This window comes from Asterias rubens, chromosome 16 (assembly GCF_902459465.1).
Source record: "Asterias rubens chromosome 16, eAstRub1.3, whole genome shotgun sequence".
Taxonomy (NCBI): Eukaryota; Metazoa; Echinodermata; class Asteroidea; order Forcipulatida; family Asteriidae; genus Asterias; species Asterias rubens.
The window spans coordinates 3603235-3627740 of NC_047077.1; positions in this window are offsets into that span (position 1 = coordinate 3603235).

Consider the following 24506-nt stretch of genomic DNA (forward strand, 5'->3'; position numbering starts at 1 on the left):
ATCTTATGTCACAGGTTTTCAATGACTAATTTTGTTGTGTCTGTTTTTCTTTGTGTTTTGTTTTTGTTTTTGTTTTGGTTTTACTGCGCCTTGAACACCCAGCAGGGTGGATATGTGCGCATTACAAGTCTTATTATTATTATTATTATTATTATGAGATACACAAAGTGAGAAGACTAGTCTTTGACAATTACCAATAGAGTGTCCACTGTCTTTAACAGGGCGGCTGTACACAACTTGACTTGTAATCCATGTACCGTGTCCCGTTCCATTGGGAGGCTGAAGTTCACAACTTTACATGCATGCCGGCATGGTCAAATTTTCAGATTTCGGTTTTGCGGCGATTTTCGTTTTTTTTTCATGGCACAAAACGGTCTTCTGTCTGAAGTATTGATATCGTGGCGGTTGTCTCTAAGTCAATGTCAATCACAAACAAACCAAGGTGTATTTTAGGCATTTCCCCGTAAAGAGGGGTTCAACGACATCGGTGTCCAAGGGAAATGTGTCCACGGAGACTCTGTCCCCCACAATGGGCAATTAACATGGGCTGAGGAGGAGGATTCAAAAGAGGGCGCAGTCAGGCCTTATGGGGAACAGATTATCTGCCACACCGTCGCGGCATGCGCAAATTTTCAGGTTTGATTTTCTTCTTCGGATTGTGAATTTTGTTTATGGTACAAAACCGACTCCTGAAGACATGTTGTGTACATACAAACAAAGGTGTAGACACTGAACACTATTGATAATTGTCAACGACCAGTCTTCTTGTATCCCAACATTAAGCATTACTAACAAACCGGTCGTCGAAGCATGTCCTTACTCTATGGTCGAAGTTACGTGATGGTAGAAAAACGCCCTTGTTGCAAAAGTTCTGCTTTCAGATGCTTTTCGAGACCTCAAAAACAAATTCTGAGGTCTCGAAATCAAATTCAAATATTTCAGAGGGAGTTGTTTCTCACAATGTTTTATACTATCAACACTCGTTACCAAGTAAGTAATGTTTGCTATTAACTTTGAAAAAAATAATTACCAAAAGTGAAAGGTCTATTATTGGCTGAAACAGCGCCCTCTTGTAATAAACCTCCGTCACAAGCGTACGATCAGTTAGAGCGTGTGATGTTGAGAAATAACCGCAGTCTCAGACTTGAAATCAAGTTTATACATCCTGCGGCCGATTCGCGACCTCTCGGTGATGTAGCCGGTTGCAGGATACCAGTGACTTGGCGGGCTCCTCATCCACGACTCGACGACGGAGAGTTTGTCGTCTGTTTCTACTGGAACTCCTCTTGTTATGGAAAACACACGGTGAGAGATGGCTGGATGCAAATCATTCCATAGACCTTATTGCAGATAGCGATTTTGAACAACTGCGCATGTGCGCGCAAAGGACTGTGGGAAAAATTTGGCACTTCGCTCAAAAAAGTAAACAACGTTCAACGTTCGTACACGATCGATCGGTTTGCAAAATGGATGTGGCAGGAGTGAACGAGAAAGAGCTGATTGATAGAATAAATAGTTCTGGCATAGACGAACTAAGGTAATCTTTAGCTAGAGTGAATGTGCCAAGACACAGTAGTTAAAGACAAACTCCAAAGGCGACATTTTTTCGTGATAAAATTACTGTTTTTAGGTTTGCCCGTCTACGTCTGTAGGGCGTCGGAAGACTGACATTGACAAGGTCAATGGCGAAAAGTTGCAACACGGATCAGTGACCCTCCCGCAACCATCAGTCACCCTCGAAGGATCGGAAATAACAACCAAAACTTCCCACCAGTGACTCCGATTTGTGCTGATAAATACTTCGACAAAAGCATGGACGACCTCCATGACAAAAGTAAGACATTTTGTTCTGTTACAAAACAGAGAAACATTGCCAAGGTCATGATGATCGAGGACTGTCATGACTGTTTTACAAAAAATAAAAACATTTCTTATTCCTGGTCTAGATAGAGTCTAGATATAGCTCTGTGGATAAAGCCCATCAATGGTTACATTGTCTTGATTCGATTGTATCTGTAATTGTATGCCACTAATCAGCAATGACGTGGACGTAAATAGAATAGCTTGGTAGTTGTACATTTTTAAAACTTTATGTGGCAGATGATACTTTTTCCTTATTTCTCACACCATCAACTTTTTAGGTCTACCACTGATATGGTTCAAAATTACAGTGACCAAAAGTGACTAAGTAATTGTGGTTTACACTTATATTTATTAGTATAAATCTATTTCTACCTCCATGGTTATACCGTAGATCATGACATGACAAGTACGACAAGGTTCTGGTGTAGGTCCTAGCATACTTCTAGTTTCTAGAACTTAGAATTAGTCCTAGCATAAACATTTTTTATTCAAGGGTTCAGTTTATACAAGTTTGATGTACACGTATTGTACGAACATGATTCTGTGCATAATATAATTACATACTTTGTGCTTTGTTTTGTGCATGTATTACAAAAATGATACTTTTAGTACACTGTACCATAAAGCATCAAGTTGTAAGCTTTATTGTTAGACCCTACTGGTACTGTAATAATGGTATGTTTGTTATGTCTATAATTTTATCATATGATATGAGACTATGAGTTTTTGTAGGTTTGTAATTTGAAAAGCAAGGACTAGGTCACATGAGCGAAACCCTTCTTAAGGTAGGAATTTGAAAAAAGAATATAACTTCTTTTAAATTTTTGTTTTCAAATAAGTTTGATTTATTCAATAAAAAAAAATAGATTCTGCATTGGGCATACTCAAAAAATAAATCCTTTTAGTTTTACTTGGAAATTGTCATCATTTAACTTTATTATTTTGGGGGCAACTATCCCAATTAATACATTTTTGGTTATGATAGACTAATAAAAAGCCATATTGAGAAGACTATTTATTCAGTAACTCGCTTTTATATTCTTTATAAATAATCTATATTTGTACATCTGTTAAACCTGATTCTAAACTTATATACTGATAGGTCTCATTTTGTAGTTTAAGTGGGTGAAAAGTCATTTCAAACCTTGCCATCAAAGACGAAGTATTGTGAGCACTTAAATGTGATTCTCTGCAAACTCTGCATCTTCAAAATTTGGATTTAAATTAACAAGTAAGTAGACTGGCACTGTGGTCAGGTGGTTCAGGGCCCACTAATAATGGGTTCAGTACTGCCAGAGGCAATTTGTTATGTATTAAGCTGTCTCATGACTTCACAAAGCCATTATTAAAACAATTGATATTTATTAAGCTGCAGCCACCTTTGGCAAACACGTCATGCATGTCAGAGTCCTTGTTCACAAAAAGACTCTAGAAGAGGGGTCAGACTATCTGCTACACCCACAGGTTGGAATGGAATCTAAAGATGACTGTGCCATGATAAAACTGCAGCTATGTATAAAACCTATGACAAACTCTAGTTTGTGAATGCTACATCATGCATGTTGTGAATTTAACTCCTGGGGTTGGTGTGAAAACAATTGTTCACAATCTAACAAGCATCTGTAATTATTTGACCCATTTTATGGTGAGAGTTTAAAGGTTTCATTGATAACTGTGGGTACACATAATTTAACTCTTGCTGAAAATAAATCCAAACCTGTCACACTTTTTGTTCCATATATTTGTTTACAAACAATTTTTTATTTACAATTTCCATCCTTTAATTTTTTTTCTTCAAATATTTAAATTGGTAATATTAACTTTATAACACACTTGGTATTTTCATGGCCCCTTAAAAACACTTACATTGCAGTTTACTTTACTCAATTATTATCTACCCTTGTTTGCCTCAGGTATTGTTCATGTTAACTGTACTGAGGCGGTTAACTACAACCCTCTAGATCTTTGCAATTGCAACCCTTGGTATTATTTAAATCTTTGCATTATGAAGTATTATTGTATGATTTAAGTAACCAGAATAAATGAAGCTTTAAACTCTTCAAGACAGTGGAAATGGACGTTTGGACAGTGTTATTGTTTGTATTGTATTGTATTATTCTACTTTCTCTGAGAATTGTAGCCTACAACCGCAGGACGCCACGCACAGGCATATTAAGAAGCACTTGCGATGCCTTTAGGTGTTTTCAAAGCCCAACAGCCGACAGAACGCTTGCGTCACAGTTCACTCTGCAATTAACATTTATCTTTTCATCGCCAGTTTACGTGTCATCAGTCAAAAATGGCCTCAAGAGCATGAAGACACACATACCCACACACAGCCTTTAGTCAATTCAGAAGATGGTCAATGAACTCTCCTGCAGCAAAAGAAGTAGGATGTGGTTGGTCGAGTCCACAAAACAACAGTACAGATCACATCTTTGGAGTGAACACAGAACTGGGAGAATAACTGCTTCCAATATGAGTGCTGTCACGAAGCATGTTGATGCACAAGTAATTATCTGAAAGATAAAGCAGACAAAAACTAAGGGAATAAATGAGTGGTTACAAGTTCTTAAAAAGGCGTTTAAAACAGGCAGGGTCATGGTCGTTCAGCCCTTGTTCCTCTTTTACCTATCTTACTTGATGACCTGACATGTGTTGCATTTTAATGACTGAGACAATTTTCGGATGCACTGTGTGGTGTGTGCGTAGTTAGTCTTGGTGCAAGACGTTTCTTGTTTTGCTTTCATACCCAGCGCGGCCAACTCACAAACATCGCCCGTATCGGTGAAACATCTAGCACCAAGACCAGCACATATTATGCATAAACATATCCGAAAACAACCGGTTATAAACAGCTCCAGCTGGTCTTTATCACTCGTTAACTTTAAACACCCTGACCCCACGTGAAGCGCTTTCCACCACAACAGGAATGCAGATAGCGAAACTGATTGAGGCATTTATGAATGATCTTTTGCCTTGTAAATCATAACCAAACACTCTGCCCTGAAAGTCAGTCATGACTAATATGACTATGAGCTAATTAATGAGCAGTATCATTATCAGAATATTGATATTATATTCTGAATATAATATCAATATCTGTTATCTCTAAAAAATGTTGAGGAATATATAATTGAATAGGCCTATGTTTCTTTTTTAGTTTCTACCACCAATCACCCATAAATCTAGCCTATACAATGCTCAAATTGTAGCCTACAGCTTGTTGGGTTTGACATGCTTGATGATTTAATCATGACCCGGTCATGATTAAATCATCAACAAGCTTTATTGATATTTTATTAAACTATTTTGTGTTCATTCAAAGTCAAAAGAACATGCATGGTCCTACCTACGTATGTATGTACATGTACACTCCCTCGTTCTTCCGTTGAGTCGCAAAGCACACACACTGGTCCGATGGCATTATTGTCGTAGTTTTTTATATTAATAATACACATCTGACATGGCTAAATAAAGCATGGAGGTACACCCATTCGTGGGTGAAACTGTCTTCCGCCACAGAAGCATGACCGTCCACCACAAACAATGTCAATGTTTACAAACTTATTGTTTACAAAAAAACTTTGTAGAACACGTTACGTGACGACCGTATAACTGGGAGGTGCCAAATATCTCCCACAATCCTTTGCGGGACGTCGGATTTTTGCTATCTGCAATAAGGTCTATGCTGTGCACACATTCAAACTTATTATAGCAATGCTTGTTGTGGTGGTTGCACTGACCGAGTGACAATAACAAGCTTGAAAACATCCTTCTGGAGGCGAATATGAATTTTCATGAACAAGGATTTGGAAATCTACGATTAATCTCATATTTCTCAAGCTTTAGTGACAGATAGCTGTGCCAAACAAATGGAGTGCTAAGGATTTGTAACTGGTGGTAGTGTTTAGCTGTATTCGCAAAGGAAATAAGGTGAAACATAACATGGCAAGCCCATCGATGATGGCGAAAGTAAAGGTTGCCGTACGTGTACGGCCAACCAACAGGAGAGGTGAGTAATGGTTTGGTGGATGATAAATAATAATAAATAGAAGGAATATGGGTGGTGTATGGTGGGTCATCATACTCAACGTCATAAATAGAGGCAAGTAAGCTTGGCTTGGTAGTCTAGTATAATAATTATGGGCCCTAGCAAAAAAAGTAACACCCAACAATACATACATAAAAAAAATAACATAGAAACAAAAATTTTTAAAAAGAAATTCCTCTGGCTTGGATAACTTTCCGTAGAAAATTGTTCGTATGGCGCCACCACTTTTTTATTCGATATGAAATAATAATGGTATCTTATTTACCTCAATGAGATAGGCCCCTATCCATTTCTGTAAAAATTAGTGAAAAAGTGGTGGTGCCATACAGAAAGTTATCCGCATTTCCTTCCTCTGTCAACTCTCCCCTACTCCTAGAACTAACGAGGTTCGCTCTACTATTGTCTCCACGTCGGAACGAGTAGCCGTACCCCCCCCCCCCCCAATGTTGGAACTCCCAATGGAAGTACAGTCGTTTGATAAGTGCTTGACCACTTCTTGAAATTAACATTGTTTGTTTGTTCAATCTCTTCAACATCTTCTTAATTAACAAAAATGTGGATCAGCCGTCGATTTCACCAAACTCTTCCTAACTTAGGATTAATCTTAGGACTTAGAACAGGTTCAGTTGCGTATCCAAATACGTAGGACGCATTAAACCCATCCTAAGTTAGGAAGGGTTACTCGTCCTAACTCGAGTTGGGATAAATCCTAGCGTTTCGTGAAATCGGCTGCAGGTCACCTTACTCAAAATAATAAGTGAGAAGTCATAAACCCACAAGTACTAGTGTCGTACGCGGGTAGCAGTAGTACAGTAGGCCTATCCACTGAAAAAAGAAATTAATTGTACTTACATGTAAATAGGCTACTACATACTTTTGAAGAGGCTTCTAGAAAAATATCAGGTAATATTTCCCTACCTTGAAGGTTCTTTTCATACTGGTTGTATACTGGTTCATAGTAGTTGTATTGTTATGAATCAGTAACATGCCCTCTATTGCAAACCCATACCCCAATTCTTAAAAAATCGTCACACAACAAAAAGACCCAACAACAGCCACAGAGCACGCAAATGAAAAAGTGAAGTGCGCCTAAAAGCAACATTGACCCCAAATTTGTTCTTACAGTCGCAACTCTCTCCACCAAGTTTCATTTCCTCACAACAATCCTGAATAATTAATACCTACGTATACAACAATTTGTTGAAGTACAATTTCGCTAATTTCATCCCCTCAAACAATCAAAATGACTGCTCAGTTATGTAAAGTATTTCTTACACATTCTTAGCATTTTACACAAATTTGTTTTGCCCTGGCGTTAAAATTTTTCAAGAAACATAATTAATAACACAGACAAACTTCAGAAAAATCGCCATATGGGTCATTCCATGTCAAATCAACCAGTGGTCCCCAGGTGACCCTCTCAGATTTTGATGAAACTTTATCAGAATGATTGGATGTGGCTCAAATGAACACATACAAAAAAGCTAAGTCATACTACATGTCGTTTTCGAGATATGATCCATTGAAATTTGGTCGCGGCGGCCATTTTGTGCTCGCGCGAGATGCGAAAAGTGATTTTTGTGTTAATTTCCAACTTTGAAAGCTCATAATTTAGTTATTGTACCAGGTAGAGAGCTCAAATTTGGTATTCCATCTTACTTCTTGCCAAATTTAATGAATCTGCACTCAATTTAAATGTATCTCCTTTAATTTTCTAGTTATGGTCACTTAAAGTAGGCACTTTAATCAGCCGAAAATGTTTTTTGGGATAATTGGGGTCACCCTGTGCCAACATGAGAGGTCAAATGAATCCTATATTCCCTAGGTATTATCTATGGGTGCATGTCTATATCCATAAGCAATTATAAGCTCACCAATGCATTAATTTAGAAATAGCATGGGCCCAAAGTTGGTTCCAGCCAGAAAAAGGTGAAAAAGACCCCGCCCGTCTTGACCCCGTTTGACCCCGCGATCAATTAAAACATTTTTTGAAATTTATACCAGTTAAACATTTATATTATATCTTCTTATACACCAATTTTCAGCTTTGGCACTCAACTCCTTCATGGTGTGGTGGCAATTTGAATATTATATGTTTTTGGCACATTATAATGTAATATCATACAGTATACATGTACATGTACATTCATGTACACATGTACAATGCATGGTTATATATGTTTGAAGCTTGTGTAACTGTTTTTTTTCTGGCTAGCAAAAAAGTTAGTTTATTTGTGTTATTGTTTTTAGAAATGGGTTGATGATGCATGTTTTCAACTGCAATAAATAATTTAAGCAGGTACCTCAAAGTGCTGCAAAAATCTCCCGTTTACACAAAATATTGGAACCATACCCCAGTATGGAACCATACCCCAGTATACCGTGTGTAGTTTCACTTGAAACATGGATCAAACCACACAATACAAATAAAATCTGCCAAAACTTAATGCTCACTGTCTGTCATATTCTTCTCTGGTATTAACCCAACCCCAGTCCCCTGTTTCCTCCATGCTATATACATGTTTATGCTGGTTAAACTTTCCAATCACATGGTCACCTTATTTGCATAAACGCTGGTATTACTTTCCATACACTACTTTTTTAGAACAATACTTCTCTAATGTGTATCACATCAAACACTACTTTCTCAAACAAAATATGTACTTGTGTATCATGCAGACACTACAAATGCCAATGCATTGATGTTACTTTTTGCTGGCCAGAAAAATTAGTTACACAAGCTTCAAACATATTACCATGTATTGTATGTGTACATGAATGTACATGTACATGTACACTGTATGATATTATATTAAAATGTGCCAAAAACATATAATATTCAAATTGCCACCACACCATGAAGGAGTTGAGTGCCAAAGCTGAAAATTGGTGTATAAGAAGATATAATATAAATGTTTAACTGGTATAAATTTCAAAAAATGTTTTAATTGATCGCGGGGTCAAACGGGGTCAAGACGGGCGGGGTCTTTTTCACCTTTTTCTGGCTGGAACCAACTTTGAGCCCATGCTATTTCTAAATTAATGCATTGGTGAGCTTATAATTGCTTATGGATATAGACATGCACCCATAGATAATACCTAGGGAATATAGGACTCATTTGACCTCTCATGTTGGCACAGGGTAACCCCAATTATCCCAAAAAACATTTTCGGCTGATTAAAGTGCCTACTTTAAGTGACCATAACTAGAAAATTAAAGGAGATACATTTAAATTGAGTGCAGATTCATTAAATTTGGCAAGAAGTAAGATGGAATACCAAATTTGAGCTCTCTACCTGGTACAATAACTAAATTATGAGCTTTCAAAGTTGGAAATTAACACAAAAATCACTTTTCGCGTCTCGCGCGAGCACAAAATGGCCGCCTCGACCAAATTTCAATGGGTCATATCTCAAAAACGACATGGAGTACGACTTAGCTTTTTTGTATGTGTTCATTTGAGCCACATCCAATCATTCTGATGAAGTTTCATGTGAAAAGAAATATAATTTTGTGGGCTCGCAAAGTTGAAGTGATCCGGAACTGGTCAATGATCCATAACTGTTCAAATGACTGCATTTGCCAAATTGCAACTCAATACTCAATACAGACCATTTGATGAAGGCCAATTGACAACAGGTCCCATTTACCACCCTAACCATAGGCCCACTCCGTGGCTGAGCTGATTGGCCACAGATAAGTGGGGCTACCATTACCCTAGTGTGTGTAGAGTGTACACCAGGTACATTTAAAATAATCAATTAAATTTTGGATTGATTTGGCCTCACTTCTTTCATGTTTTTTATTCTGAAAATGTGGCATGTTGCATTTTTAATTTAACTTGTATAGGGGAACTTAACGTTGGATAGCGAATCAGAACGACGATGTTTTGCTGACCCGCTATCAATTTTCAAGTTTTTAAAAATGTCTCGCGCAAATTTGTTTTTGGGCTTTCGAAATTGAAATCAACATCGGTATGATTTGCTTTGAATTTAACTCATTTTGGGGGGTAAAAACCCAATTTTTTTTACCTTGAATATAATGGTAGACCAAACTGCCTTAATGTAAGTTAAGTTTTTAAAATAAAGTTTATTTGAACTTATATTTCTGAAATGTAGAGGTTGAATTGGGGTCCAAATCTTGCGTGGACATGGATGACAACCAGACAATTCTGTTGCCAATATCAACAAAGTCCTCGGAAAGGTAAGAATACTACAATTTATTAACATCTTATTTTTCTGTTAACTGATAAATCTTAGTGTGGATTTACATTTGTTGTTGTATAACTTGTATCATTCCCTATTTTAGAAATAGACAAACTCTGAACTGATAAATTTGACTGTGCGAGACTTTCTAGGGATTTGCATAATCTGGGCAAAATCTTACCACAATCTGTAAATTGTCCACACTGTATTTGTGTGGTTCATTTTGGAGACAGTTCAGATTAATCACAACTCACACTACTGGAAATACAACTGAGTTTCTGTAATGTTTCACACATTAAAACATTGGATTGTTTGGATCCCTTTGTAACAGTGAAATTCAAGTTATAGAGTTTATTAGGTCTGTTATTAGTCTGGTGACCAGTGTTTTCATGTGATTTTGTTTGCTTGTTTGTTTGAATGATCTTCCCATCAAGGGAACTCAGCAAACTCCCACAAAGGAATATAAACGCCAAGCTGTCAACAGCCAATCTCTCTCATAAAAGCAAACATTTTTTTAACGTCTATGATTCTTTTAGTTTACATTTAGAAAAAAATGTGTCATTTAAACAAAAAAATTTTATTAGGCCTATTATTATTTATATAGCATTCATACTAGACAATCATACAATGCAAGACAATAAACAAAATGACACGCGAACATCCAGCCAGCAACACATGCAATAAAAAAATGCTAACTGCCTTTTTACAGAAAACATATAGAGAGAAGTTAAACATACTATTTTTCATACGGCAGGTTCATTTAATAATGGCAAGATTTCAAAATATATGATAAAAAATACAAACAAAATATGAAATTTCAAAGTTGTCACACATGCAAAATTTAATTATTAGACACTCAAGGTTTTTGTATTGATTGCCAACTGATGAAATGTTCATAGACAGTTAAAAAACAATATTTGGCAAACTATAGATGATCCCTTTATAGAGCTGTCCTCGAAATTTGATAATAGAATTACTTCTGTGATCTGCCCCTCCCCTTATCCTTTTTTGTTGTTGTGTGTAACACAATAGAATAACTGATTACAGTTGGTCAGGTAGAATGACTCTTTAATTACCTAGAAATAAAAAGAAAGGATCTGTTATAAAATCAATAATCCTTCAGCATTGAAGCAACAGTACATAGCAGATGTGGACTTCATCCTGTTTATCTTGCCAATGTAGGGATGTTTGTGTGTTATCATCAATACACGTAACAACGGACAACAATGGTACGTTCACAAACGATAACAATGCATGGAGTTCATATGAAACACTGCGAGTACGTGTACATTGTAGGCAGTATGCTCATTTGCATAATATGTCCTTACATATACAGGATAACGCTAATCAGATATTGAAAAAAGGATTAAAAACAAACAAAGTATTTTTATAGGGTTATTTTGTTAATATACAGTGTAATAAATGTTCATATGGTGGGTCCAAAGAAATTCTGTTGACAGTATTATTACATGATGAATTATGCCACATGTACATTAACTATAGGGATCTAGATCAAATGAGTTGGCCACTATTATTTCTTGATATTAATTTGTAGTATTACATGTATTTGGCAATAATTATATACATTTCACAATATCTATAGTTCATGGCAAGTAGGTCTGGGTAAATTTGTAATACAATTATTGCCAATTACAAATTAAGAAAGAACAGCTGCCAGTAAATTTGAGATGTACACAAATAATGTTGGCTGTAAATGCTTTTACCTTAATTAATAATACAATTATTGTCAAATTAAATTAAGAAAGAATATTTGCCAGTAAATGCAAGATCCCCTGTACACACATGTCTGGTAGCTTTTCTTTCTCAAATGCTGTATGTATACAATCTAAACAAAGTATGTCAATTGAAAAATGTGTGTTCATTTCTTTGATGTCGGTATGGCAATGGTATTGGCCTTGGTGTCCCTTCATACCATGTGTAAGTTCACAGTATAGAATTTAGGATTTCCCAAATGGAAGTGCCCTTTGCAAACTGAATCCGCCCTTCCCCTGTCAAAGGTGAAACTCCAAGCCTGCTACAATAATAGATTATTTTGATGATTGATAAGATAATCATTATACACTTGAATAAAATTAGCATTGGGTCAAAAGTCATACTAGTCAATAGGATTGTTTAAACAGATTTTAAACAGTAATTTCAGAGGTACCTTGACAAAAAAAAAATACATGTACACAGTACATGTGTGTAACCCCCTTTGGAACTTGGCCAGCAGGATGGTGAAAATCATAACTTTATTGAGCACCTAAGTGGTAAATGCAGTCTTTTCTGTAAACTGTGTGTTATTCTTCAAAAGTGTAAAAAGGTTTAGCAATTTTCTTTTGTTCCCTTTACCAATTTGTACCCATGATACATCTGCACCAGTATTGATTTGATGAATAATTTGGGGAGCATATAAATAATGGTAAGGTGAATTGCCCATGGTGTGTGTCTCTGGCTCAAGACAGTTTATTGTTATGGTAAGGTGAATTGCCCATGGTGTGTGTGTCTGGCTCAAGACAGTTTATTGTTGTGTCTGGTCTCATGGGTCAGTGACCTCTATTAAGTGCAAGCAGTAGGCCTATCATTTGCATGGAACAGGCAGCTGAAGATGGTCTGGCCATTGAGATGACTACTGTGTGCATACCACCACTCAGATTGAGCTCAGTGGTGCATGTCTTTGTTTTCACTAGACACAAAGGGGTCTAATTCTGTTTGCTGATTAAGGAATAACTGGGATTAAAGACACCACCTTATCACAATGTGTGAAGATTTGGGTTCACTGCACTTTACAACTACCCCCAGTAAAGTGTGTCAATTGATTTTAATTGAATTGAAAAGTGTGTCCCCCCCTTTGCAATCAATGTCACTGTAATAAGGGATTCATAAATACCTCAGACAGTTTCGCTTTTCCTATTGGTGGTGAGCGCGTCACGTGGGTGTGTATAAACCTTTGTTGATTACCAGTAAAAAGTGTTGAAACATGGCGTGACACGCAAGCTTGCACCTGTTCTTATAAGACAGTTTCTTCATTCCTATTGGTCGAGAGCAACCGCTGAAACATTTGTGCCACATCACGCGATATGCGCGACACGCACAGCATTCCCTTAGGCCAAACAAAATAATGTGTGTTTCCTACCAAAAAATTAGGGTCGGTAGGGATGAAAACACATTTTATTTTGTTGAATTATTTTATTGCTTCAAAACTTAGGGTAGGAACGAATGTTAAAAATATTTTTGCCCTTGCATGTAAATTTCCAGTAAATTCAACGATGTCCAAGTTCGACTCGAAAATCTCTTAAAATGACACAGAAAATAAGCCCCAAAATGGAACCGTTTCGAGGTCGGTAAATTTCACGTAACACAAAAGCAGATTTCACGCCTGTAGTCGTTAATAAAATGCTACAATAAAATACAAGCAACATTGAACGCTAGAGGTCGTTTTGGAACAATGCAATAACGTGAGATAAAATGCCCCCTATTGGTAAAATCTACGCGATCCGGCAATAAATGCATTGAGACAAGACTCGACGTGTCACGTGGAAATTTTAGCGCGTTTCCAGGCGGCGCAAAAGCGAGGGCGTAGCGTACATCGCATTTTCAACTAGTGGTTTAATCCCGCCGAGGCCTGGTGCTTGATTATTTACCTCGACTTCGTCTCGGTAAAATTATCAAGATCCAGGCACTAGTTGAAAACCTCTTTACGACACATTGATTCCCTTATTTTAATTTTAAGCCATTACAATGTATGTAATATAAATTATGGAGAAGTGGTGGCAGCTTTACTACTGGGTATTTAGCCACATTGAGAGAAATGGGACAATGAATCCCCAGCTGCGCCAAATTGTTCTGATAAAGCATTCAAGACAGCATCCTAAAGTGAACAAAATACAACAATAATATTAATTTTGGTTTTACACATGTACACCGATGTGTATTAGCACTGTTTACTCAGTACTTACCCGAGTTCTGTGAAAAAATACCTCAGGCATTTTACTCGGGTGGGATTTGAACCCATGACCCTTGCAATTCAAGAGCAGTGTCTTACCAACTAGACTACCGAGATTGCCCGGTAGTTAGAGGCACTTTGAATCCTATGTTTTGGCAGCGGGTACCGCAACGAATATGATATGTTAAATTTGCATCAAGGATAAATAAAGCTATGAGAATCAACAGAAAGCAAGGAGTACCACAACATCATAGCACACATTGGTTGTCTTGATATTAAAGGGTGAATATTCTACTCTAGCCTCAGGCACTATCATTCATACACATTTGTCATCACACAAAACGTTTTTAAATCCTGACAGTCATAGGCTGAATAAATACTGACCAAGAGTTAGCTGAGTTGGCTGAGAAAATAGTTACCCAATCTGAGCCTGCAATTGAAGGAAGTGGAGGTTTCAAGTGTGGACACTAATAGTAATCGGAAATCATTGTCCGTGCAGAATTTGTTTTCTCTTTATTGGATTAAATAACTATCAACGTCAATATAAACAATATTTGAAATGCATTATTAATTTTCTTTCATGTGCTCAGTAAGCTTGGGCGATATCACGATATTATCGAATATCGCGATATTAATTTGGACACGATTTCGATATCGGATGGATTTGGTTTTAATCGAAATATCGATATATCGCGATAAATCGCGATATATCGCGATAATCGCGATATATCGATTAAATATCGCGATGTATTTGCTAGCTGAGACATCTTGCACCCCATATGTTTGTAGTAAAACCAGTAGAATAGGTCATTAGAACACCTCTCTTATGCTAGGACTGTCTCTTCTACAACTTTCACTTGGAGTTTTAAGACTGATGATGTCAAATTTCATTAATCGCGATTATATCGAATATCGCGATATATTGTCGGCGATATATCGTGAATAAAATAAATCGATATCGCCCAAGCTTAGTGCTCAGAATATGATGTAACATGTACATAGCTGTGGCATTTGATCAATTCAATTTAGAATTAACTGTCACATGTACATTACCATGTACACTTACCATACACAAGATGATATATTTACAAGCCAATTGGTTATCTGCATTTTCTTAGATTTAATTTTAAAAACAACTTTAATTGCAATTTTAAAGACACTGGACACTATTGGTAATTGTCAAAGACCCGTCTTCTCACTTGGTGTATCTCAACATATGTATGCATAAAATAACAAACCTGTGAAAATTTGAACTCAATTGGTCGTCAAAAGTGCGAGATAATAATGAAAGAAAAAACACCCTTCTCACACGAAGTTTCGTGCTTTCAGAAGTTAAGCAACAAATTCTAATTCTGAGGTCTCGAAATCAAATTCTTGGAAAATTACTTCTTTCTCGAAAACTACGCCACTTCAGAGGGAGCCATTTCTCACAGTGTTTTATACAATCAACCTCTCCCCATTACTCGTTACCAAGTAAAGTTTTATGCTAATAAATATTTTGAGTAATTACCAATAGTGTCCACTGCCTTTAAGTACCATTTTAAGTACCCTTCTCCACTCTCTGCTTATTGCAAAGTACTACATACATACCACTAAGATAATAAATGACCTGGCATATAGAAGGAGTAGTAATTATGTACAAACTGTTTCCCCTACTTGGACTTTGTATTCCTACACCCTAATGTTCTAAGAGAATCCAAATCAATCGAGACACTACCTACATTTGAGTAATGGTCAAAATTCCCTTCAGGGATCTCTCTGTGCATGTAGACGCATGTTTGACTTTTGATGAAAATCGCACAGTCATTTAACCGGTGCCTGTACCTACGTACGTGAGCAGACTTAAAAATGACTGTTTTTCTTCTCTTTCTTTTTTACACAAGATGAGTTGCCAAGGTAACTGGCTTTATTAAATGCATTTTTTATTATGAATTTATAATGTAGTCATGGTGTGTTGGCTGAATGATGCTTGGGTGTATTATGTGACATACAGTATTGTAGGCTTCCTGTCCGATTAAAGATAAATGATTGTACAATAACTCTAAGATTCTTAAATGTGATTCAACCACATTGAACAAGAAGTGTAATGAGACGCCAATCAATTTTGAAATCGTAGTAGAATTAAAGTAAATTTGTCAAATCTTTGTTCAACCCAAAATAATTTTACAACTTTAACCCAGTCAATTTGATTTATTTTGGGGTTTACTGTCCTGTAATTCTAAAGCAGTGTCTTACCAACTAGACTACCGAGATTGCCCGGTAGCCAGTCAGTTTTCACAGTTGGTCAGTTTTTTATTATATTATTTATATTTAAGTAGACTTTCAACAGAGGGATAACAATGTACTTGGAATTTCAGGTTTCATGGGACATGGAATGCAGGATAATTATGTTTTTTTATAAAGTCAATTGTTTGTGTGTTTTAAAAATGATATAAACTATCATTCAACATTTAATTATTATTGAAGGGGCTCTGAAGAAAATACAACACTCCTTAATGCTAATGGCACAAGTTCTTTTTAACTAATATAAGTGGATTAATTGAAGGCCTGCCAGGGGAAGTTTTCTTTAAAAATAATCAATATTTATTTATTTACAAGTGGATGCTTATTGAACAGTTTGTTTGCTACATTGTACTACAGGTAAATGCTATGCATTCCTGTCTGTATATTGTTATGCAAATAAAATAAGTGACCTGTGTGTATGAAAAAAATTAACCAAGTGCAGCAAAAACAGGATAGGTGAATGCTACATGATTTTGTACACGACCTTGGCCTGCTTTCTCAGCCATTTTTGTCTTTTAATAGTATGTAATATTTACTACTTTTAACCTGTTTGAATAACATAATGGGAGAACCTCACTTTTTAAAAATTCTTCCAATTTCATGTTGGAACAGGTTCTGAAAATCATAATGAATTGTGTCCACCATTTGAAACAATGTTTCCCTTAAAGCAAACGCACACCATCAGTAAACAGTATTGTCCAAAGGCCCACACTTTGTGTATCACAACTTAAAATTACAAACCTGTTTTTGAGAAAGTAGTAATTTTCCACTAAAATATTTGAATCTTTATTTGGAGACCTCATAATTAGATTTTGAGGTCCCGAAATTTTCAAACTTCGTGTGAGATTATTATCTCACAACTTCAACAACCAACTGAGTTCATATGTTCACAGGTGTGTTATTGTGTGCATGTTGAGACACCAAGTAAGAAGACTGGTCTTTGACAATTACCAAAGGTGTCTAGTGTCTTTCAAAAGTTGAAAATAAGTCCAGTTTCGAGTTCATGTGCAACTGAGTTAGCACTATTTGAAGCATTTTGATTTTTAGTGATTTATACTGTGACATCATAATTACATAACTAACACTGGTTGCTGCTAATGTATGATACAGCTATCACTGTTTATCTTTTTCATATCCATCTCACTTTCTGCTACTCTAATCAATAAGTAACCAGACTATAGTCCAGATGTCTTAGTTCTGGAATAATAATGTGAACAGACCATCCAGGATTACAAGGTGTAGTGTTACCGCAGCCATGTACTGCATACATGTATGCATCTGCCGGTACTAATTATTTCAATAACGTGTCAAAATAAAATGACTGTAGAAAAAATAAAAGTGGTAATACTATGTGAACGTTCCCTTTTAACTTGTGGTGGGAAGATTCCAACATAACGCACACGTTAGGGCACGTGCTTGCCCCTTATTTGTGCAATAAATGAACATCAGTCTAAGCCCACCAAAGACTATCCCTCAGTTTGCCTAAAGGTACAAATATCTACAGTCACATGACACCCTGGCCTGCAGGACGGTGTGCAAGTCATGATTGGTTGGCTGATAATGTGGCTCGGGATAATTCACTGGTTGTGCCAGTAGTATGACGGGTAGACCGGGAGGGTTTGGGGGGGGGGGGGGGGGTTTAAGGGACTCGGTTTCTTGTTCAATACAGCATTAAAGAAAGAAAAAAGTCTAAATATTGTCAAGTCCCATTGGATGCAATTTGACGTCAGTGTTTGTGAAGGCTTAATTGGAGTATTGAGTGGTGAATATTTTGAGGAGACGTCGTAGGTTGCTTACGTAGGCAGTCTTGTCTCTCACTACATGTACATGTACACGATGTAGATCAGTTACACACATGTAATTAATACTAAACCTGCGTCAGACCTGTCACTTTTCTTGTTAAATACATTGTAATTTTAGTTTAGTGTAAACATTAATTCAAGCTTAGTCCTTCTTGATTTTTGCACTGTTTGATGAGATACAACCTTTTTATCACACTATTTATAAAGTACAATTTTGTGTTTGTATCCCTTTGTTGACTACAAGTACACAATATACTTGCTTACACTACACTATCTCTTTGTAGTGTCTTGGTTATCATTTTTTACAAATAATCAGATCTCAGTTTTCCTTTAAGATCTTGGGCCAATTGCATAGCGCTGCTTAACGGTAAGCAAATTTTTGTGCTTACTGTAGCAGACAAATTTGCTAAGGTGCAAGGTTTCACAGGTTAGCAGAAAAATTGGGCAGCCATATTGCGTGTTCACCATGGATTTGCATTGTGACATAATTTATTTTTGTGCGGTAAGCACCAGAAGGTTAGCATGCCTTTTCGTGTGCTTCGGTTAGCAGCGCTAATGAAATGGAAATCACACAGTAAGCACATAATTGGCCGCTAAGCAGGGCTATGAAATTGGGCCCAGATTTTGCTGGATTTGATGTGCCCATGATGATGGCAGTGTATTGTGGACGTGAGGTATACTCACTGTAGTGTTTACAATACATTTACATGCAAACATGAAGTACCTGGTCACCTGGCCATCTGTGTACACACAACATGATCATCAAAACATACAGCAGATCTATGCTAACCAAAAGTCTGGTCAGTAAGTTGGCCTGGGATTGTAATTTGTGGAAATTTGCCTATAAGGCGCATGTCCTTCTGTAGTATTTTGTACCCCCTCTGTTGTTATGTAAAAATCGTGTGATCTTGTTAAATGGAAGTATGACATACGCACAGAACTTTCTGTTTTTTTTAAAGTGTTTTGATCAACCATTTTAGCTAGGCATATTTTTGTGTTTAAGTCTAAAAGGTAAGATTTTATACTAAAATGATAGATTATCTAAAATACATGTACCTACCGGAAAGGCATTGATTTGTTCCATCTTTGCAGGAGAGTGAAGCTAATATTGTATACTTTCATGAACAAAAAATAAAAAATTGTCACTGCGTGTTGTAAACAAAAAGTTACGCGACGGGAAAAGTGCTTGCGTAAATATTTGTAACGCGCATGTTTGGGGTATCGGAGGATAAATGTAATGAAATAATATATAAACATATTTACACAAATAAGTTATGAGCAAACTTTGATGCAGTTGGTCTTCAAGGTTCAAGACAAAAAGCAAGCAGTAATTCACAGCGTCTTCAACGCATTGATTTGTGCAATTGACACGGGTCCAGATCACACGGTAGCAGAGATTTTCATGAAGTTTCACCAGATGCTCTAAATACTTGTCAATCAAATAAAAATATTTGTCAAGAAATAAAGGCCAAGTTTTAGAAATATAGGTAATAAATGTTATAACTGTTTATTGCTTTTTGCAAATAAATTACAGTGATACATATGCACACATATGTCATAATCACTTATCTGTGCTTCATTTTGCATATTACCATTGTGCTACAACTAAGAAAACAGGACCAAGGCTATCAGAAAGAGGTTAGAATAGTTAATATAGAACTACAAAAAGAGAACCATAAACACCATTTTGTTGATTTATCCTTCACTTTCTAAAACAGTCGTTAGCAAATTTATTTCACCTTGGCATTATACACATGTTGGTACATTTATGTACAAGTGAGTACACACTGTAGGAGTCGAAATTAAGTGTATTTTCATGGTAGTCCGCAGGGCTACTAAATCAGAATTGTTAGTAGCCTTGATGAGTTTTTGGTAGGCCGAATAACACATCACGACTTGAGTCATAGTACAAATTGGTCACCAAAAGTAATTCATTTTACAATACCAAGTAGCACAGTTCAAATTTGTGCAATATTTTCCCACTAGCACGCCAGGCTATAAAACTGGAAAAATCAGTAGCCCGGCTGTAAATCTGGTAGTCAAGGGCTAGCCGGCTAGCGGCTATTGCAACGTCTGCATTGTAGGTGCACCAACATGTACTGTGCTGTACACCATACAAACAGTAGTTCCCAGTGCGTCACCACTAAAATCAAGGCAATTTTACCCATTAGACAAATGAGATGTCTTGGGATGTACCCTCTACCAGGAGTGGGCTAGACTGTTCATGGACCAACCGCTGTACAAATATTGTTGTTATTGGAGCGTCTCGTCTCATGTGGCCAATGTGAGGGGTAGAAGCTTGTATAATGATCATCCAATGGGGGGAGGTAGGGGGGTGGGAAGGTGAATTAGGAGTTTTGCATCTTGGCATTAGGGCTGACAATGTCATAATTGGCATCAGCGTTGGGGAGGGGGAGGACACATATGTTATGCATTTTGGGACCAGCAGGATGGATGGGTAGGTTTTTAATAATGTTGGGGGGGGGGGATTAGTGTATAATAACCTTTTATCTCCAATATTGTATGTTGGACTACAATCTAGTAATGGAACATGTTTACACGCACTACTCAGATACCTAGCTTCTTGAGTACTAACTCAGTATTATTATTATTATTATTATTATTTTATTCGCCATAACAGTACAAAACAAAATACATTGACAACATTATACCCCAAGATGGGCAAGGGACAACAAAAGCAAATACATACTATGATCCGTAGATCTGTTGCCCCACATCTGGGGATGTATGTTAACATTAGTATCATTAGGTTGTGCTTGTTTACAAATTCAAACAGGATTGAGTTGCCCTCCCCCCCCCCCCCCCCCCCTTCACCTACCCGTAGTAATGGTATTTTTCATCAACCATTTTTGTTGATATTACCCGAAGTGTTGTGTGGTACTGTGTTGTGTGTGCATGGACGACCAGCAGGCAACCGTACATTATGTTCTGTTTACCACACAGTCACAATAAAAAATGCAGCACCATGTGGTTAGGTTCATACGTGTTTGTAAAATGTGATGATCGATCTCGATCACGATCACGATCACATTCACATGAAATAATCTATCTTTGGGATTTTACCAACCTAACCCTTAATTATTGTGACAAGGATACTTTTTGCCCGCCTGGCGGACTAGTAAAGAAAGGGTTTTGACTCCCATGTCGCTCTTTTCACTGGCATTTGGTGAATGAGGACTATTAACTTCTAAACACTTATTGACATTTCTAGACAATTGACCATGATTGACCAACAAGTAACGCGACAACATTGCCACAGCAACAACCACACTGATTTCCTTAACCGGTTCCCCTCTGTCTCTTGCCTCATTGCATTATACTCCCATAAGAAATGCTCCCCTACAGTGAACCATCTGCATTTCACTTGATCCCAGTGAAGGCAAAGTCTGCAGAAACCTCAACCATTTACCTCGGAAAAACTTGGAATCAATAGAAGCTATCGACCTGCCTAACACTGCCTCTCGACTTGCCTGCAAATAGGTCAAGCCGCTCTGCAAAGGCTTGAGCGCTGTTTGTTCATCCTCTGAGATGTTACATGGATTACCATACCAGCTACATTGTGTATACCTTTATCATGCTGTCACCATCTTGGTCATGTTCCCTGTTTCCAATAACATTAATGAATGCTAACATTCATTGCGCAAACATGGCACCTTACTATCATTTCTTCCAGCCTCAGTTAGGTTACAATGAGTTGGAATGGAGTTAAATCAAGATGGCCACACTGTAATAAGGTCTGTACACTAATCCGAGGAATAATGTGGATGACCACTTTTTAAATTCCAAATCCAAGATGATATACAGTTTTGTTGTTGTAAAAATTTAATCTAGATTCTCCTCTTTTTCACACCCTTAAAAAAGAATTTGCACATAGCGCGTGCACACTAACACTTTGGTTGGCAAAATGACGGAACATCGCGCTGTTCTGTACACTGCTAATGGCTATGTGATGCAGACGCAAGTGCGCGTCTGCTTAGTGAAAAAAACTTGAGCAAAATTAGCATATTTCATAAGAAGGGTCCTTTGCCTGTGGGTCTATTGCCTGGTTCCCTACTCAGAAAAAGATGAGTCCAAGCTGTACAGAGTGTCAATAAGGGAGGAATAGCATTGATTGTTGGCAGCACACTATCCCCTCATGACATCAATGCATGGAAACTCAAGTCAGCAAGCTTCTATCTAACTCAATAGTCATTTGTCCCTTGCTAGTTTGTAGGTTTAGTGTATTCAGATGGAGATAAAGGTGAACCAATTCTCTTTGTTAGGATCTGAAAAATTATCTTCATTCTCACTCCACTTAATTAACTGACCCAGTAAAATATGATTTTAGGCATTGCATGGTGAGGTATCAAAATATATTTGGTTTGCTGTAACACCATGTTGGTGTCTCTAGCCAGGTAGAGTTTGTTCTTTAGAGAACTGTTTTTCCATATTCTACTACCGCTTAGTAGATTTATAGGATTGTTCGGGAGACTTGAGCAAGATAGTGGAAACGTTGAGACCAATTTAAGAACTCACTGCGCGGTAGTGCAGTTAATATTGATCCTGTAAGCTAAAGTCGTAGTCACAGCCAATTTTCTATACCTTCTGCCCAGGTAGTAGTTAAAAAGCAGGACAGTTCTTTTCAGAACTGAGAAGTCTCCCGAATGAACATCCGATAAATCTAGTCTGCGGTAGTAGAATATATAGAAAGACAGTTCTCTAAGAACAAACTCTACCTGGCAAGTAGATACATACACGGTGTTACCGCAAACCAAATAATGTTATTGGTGTTTCTAGTCTATATTTGTCCAATCGCAGGGTTTTAAGCAGCCGGACTTGCAGCTGTGATGAGCCCAGCCAGACTAAATAAATCGCGCGAGATCTCAAAATCAAGCTTGAAATGTGACAAGGGTGTTTTTTCTTCCATTATTGTCTCACAACTTCTTCAACGACCAATTGAGTTCAAATTTGTATAGGTTTTTTATTTTGTGCATTTTGTTGAGATACACCAAGTGAGAAGACTGGTCTTTGACAATTACCAATAGTGTCCAGTGTCTCCAGAGGATGTAAATGTAGTCCAACCCGTATATGAAACACGCTTGAAACACACGCAGTTGGAGCCCAAGTTGAACAACCCCTTTTAGTGTATGTCAGTGGTTTATACAGTTACAGAATAAATTGAGTTTTGACTTGAGAGTAAACATGTTTGTTCCTGGTATATGTACCTGTAACATAACCTACTGTCTGACCCGATGCAACCCCTGCAGTCTGCAATCTTAAAGACACTAGACACTATAAGTAATTGTCAAAGACCAGTCTTCTCATATCTCAACATGCACAAAATATAACAAACCTGTGAAAATTTGAGCCCAATTGGTCATCAAATGTGCGAGATAATAATGGAAGAAAAAACACCCTTGTTACACACAGTTGTGTGCTTTCAGATGCTTGATTTAGGGACCTCAAAATCTAATTATGAGGTCTCGAAAACAAATTTGTGGAAAATTACTTCTTTCTCGAAAACTACGTTACTTCAGAGGGAGCCGTTTCTCACAATGTTTTATTCTATCGACAGCTCTCCATTGCTTGTTACCAAGTAAGTTTTTTATGCTAACAATTATTTTGAGTAATTACCAACAGTGTCCATGCCTTTAACTTTAGTTGGGAAGGATTTCTGATTTTAGTTTCGAGTTGTGACACACTATGTTGCCAAAATGATTGGATGGAATGGCAGGCTGGTGTTTCAATTTGACACTCGACACTTGCTTTGGTCTTGGATTCCTTAACTTGTCCGATTGTTTTTCTTTAAAAAGGAATGTCCTTTTTATTTTCTTAGCCTTTCCTCACAAATTAACAATTAGGGTTTTTAACTGGTCTCATACGGGTGTGCTTTTTAGAAACTGTAAACCATCTTTAAAAATGTATTATGAAAACTTTTATAATACATATTTACTTGTACACAAAAAACCTTGTATTTTTGAATAATTAGCTGCCTGGAATATAAGCCTTTTGAATACTTGCCACGGTAAAACACTTTGATAAATGTTGTTAAATTTTTTTATTCACAGTATTCTGTGCATTATCGTGTACTTCAACACAGGAAAACATTTATTTTATAATGACTCAGCAGTACTACTTTGCTACTTCCTTCAGTTGTAATAATATTAATAATATTGGGTTTTTATATAGCGCTTTATGTCTCAAAGCGCTTCCAACATTATTACCCTGATCACTGGGCCTTTTGATTCCTTAAACCATCTCAGCTGGGGAGTATACAGCCTGTGCCGCCAAATAATATGTAACGCACTAACCTAATCAATCACAATAACCACCTCTGCCCTCACATTTACCC